Here is a 2,500-nt window from a genome sequence, read left to right as displayed (position 1 = left end):
AAATTAAGAGCTTTCCATAATAGCATTGACTTCACAATAGTGAGGCGGGACAGGGGGCTCAAAACCTCCCGCTTCCCGTACCTTGCTCTCCCACTTCCCGTATATTTATCTCCCGGCTCCCACCCTTTTCAGTCCTGCTCCCGTCCCCTATAAATTAGGAGACTTAAAACACATCTTTGTCATCTAGCTACATAATCCTTAAGTGACGACGGTCTTAATTATTCCAACTTGCAGTTCTGTTCTCATACAGATACGCGTTTCCTGGGGCGGATCCAGGTTGTTACAAAATGGTCCGATTAAAAGCGGTGCCCCTGTTAGGCACCCCCGGGAAATTTTGGAATTCTTAGGCCTCGGAAACGCGCTTTCAGCAGTCAGTCCAGAGTTTGTTGGGATCATGAAGTCATTAAATATGGAAGTGGGATGTGACGAACTTCTAGCGAAATGTCACCATGTAGTGAAATCTTTAGTCCATTCTGATTCACTGTCATAAGAAGCAAGGTCCCAACAAGGTGTTCCATGAACAGACTCGGACCTTTCACTACCTCACTGAAAAAATACTAAGACCTATTAAAACGGTCTTCGACGAAATTTTTATAATCAAGTCGCTTCGCTTCGCTCGTCTTGCTGCAGTTATGCGACAGCCACTTGACATTTCATGATGTATGTTGCAACCATCGTGATAGGGTTTACAACTTCACCAGAAGTAAGCCTGTTTTTTCTGCCCACGCGCGATTTTTTGTTTGCTTGATTGCTAATGCAATTCAGGTATCATTTGGGTTCTTGTTTTTTTTTTTGAAGTATTGTGATACATTAATAAATGGCAGCAAGTAGCGTTTTGCATTTCTCTCCCGCTTCCCGCCCTCTTAGAACTCCCGCACCCCGCCCTTTTTTCTCCCGACTCCCGTACACAGCCCGCCCCTATTCTCCTGGGCTTCCGCCCCCCTGTCCCTCTCCACACAATACCAACAAAATAAAACTAAAAATCTCGAAAAAAATATTACGTTTTGTTCTACGTTTTGTGCGAGAAGTGCTGCCCTCTGATTGAACAAGACCAGGGCATTTCAGCCTGGCCTTGAGGAGATTGAGATTTAAGGAAACTGCGGTGTCCGCGGAAAAAAAAATAAAATTGTCGCGCTGCTAATTTTTGTATAGGGTCAAACTAAATATCATATTAAAGCTAAAAGATTGAATTATCTGAATAAAGTTTTAGTTTTCTGGTATTTAATATTGCCTTTTAATCTTGAACCTTCAAGCTCAGAACGACCAAGTCTGCTGCAGAAGCTCCTGCTGCCCCTCCACTTCATTGCGAAAATAACCGGACTTGGATGCATCTTTAGTTACAGATGAGAGTATTCCAATACCGTGTGAGGAATTTTTCATATGTTAAGAATTGAAGGAAATATCACACACACACAAGTCGAAACTCTCATCTCATACTTAATTTGGGCAGAAAAAGTGCCATAAACTCAGTCTCCGAAGACAAACGAAAAATCCCTTACAAGGTATTTGGGGTATTACAATCATCTTTTAGAAGTGAAAGTTTGGAAGCCATATCTTAAAACCCGTCGGGACAGGAAGTCCGAGAAGTTGTAATTTTGGGGTCAAAACAAACAGAGTTTTGAAGCACGCAACTGTGGACAATCTTCCTGTCGGTGTACGTTAGCCTGCGTTGCAGCCGGCTGCGTCACGAAATCCCGGTGTAAATCTATACCGGCGGTTTTGTCTGTCTGTCACGCAGGCCGAATGTACGTTGGATCAGTGGCTTGATCTGATCGGCGTAGTTACAAGTTAAGAAACCAAATATTTTAAGCAAGATGGAGCCGATACAACGTAGATTTGATTTGATTTTAGTGGTGTACTATATTTCGGCTGGCCAAAACAGCCTTCTTCTGGTACAATGAGAGTTTACATACATATATATATAGGGAGAATAAAAAAATGAGTCGCTGGCGAACTTCTCACAGGTCTTGTATATTTTAATCTCGTGTAAACGTTTCGCCCTTCGGGCTTCTTCAGTACACGCTAAAAACTAAGAACTAAAAATACCTGGTACAACTGAACTTGCGCTATTTATACAAAACCATGAACCAAAAGGTGTAAAATGTTCAAAATTACAAAAAAAGTATAAAAAATCACAATTTTTTATAATTTTTTTATAATTTTTTATGTAATTTTGAACATTTTACACCTTTTGGTTCATGGTTTTGCATAAATAGCGCAAGTTCAGTTGTACCAGGTATTTTTAGTTCTTAGTTTTTAGCGTGTACTGAAGAAGCCCGAAGGGCGAAACGGTTACACGAGATTAAAATATACTAGACCTCTGAGAAGTTCGCCAGCGACTCATTTTTTCATTCTCCCTATTAACTTATCTGAGTCAAGACGTTTTGTTTCCTTTTGGATCCTCCTCGCAAGTGGCATCATCGTTGGATACTCAATCTTTATCATTCTACTTCTAATTCAATAGACCTCTTTATGGGAGGGTGAGGGAAGTAAATGATGA

This window comes from Montipora capricornis, chromosome 2, assembly GCF_036669925.1.
Source record: "Montipora capricornis isolate CH-2021 chromosome 2, ASM3666992v2, whole genome shotgun sequence".
In the NCBI taxonomy this organism is placed as follows: domain Eukaryota; kingdom Metazoa; phylum Cnidaria; class Anthozoa; order Scleractinia; family Acroporidae; genus Montipora; species Montipora capricornis.
This window is presented reverse-complemented; position numbering follows the sequence as displayed.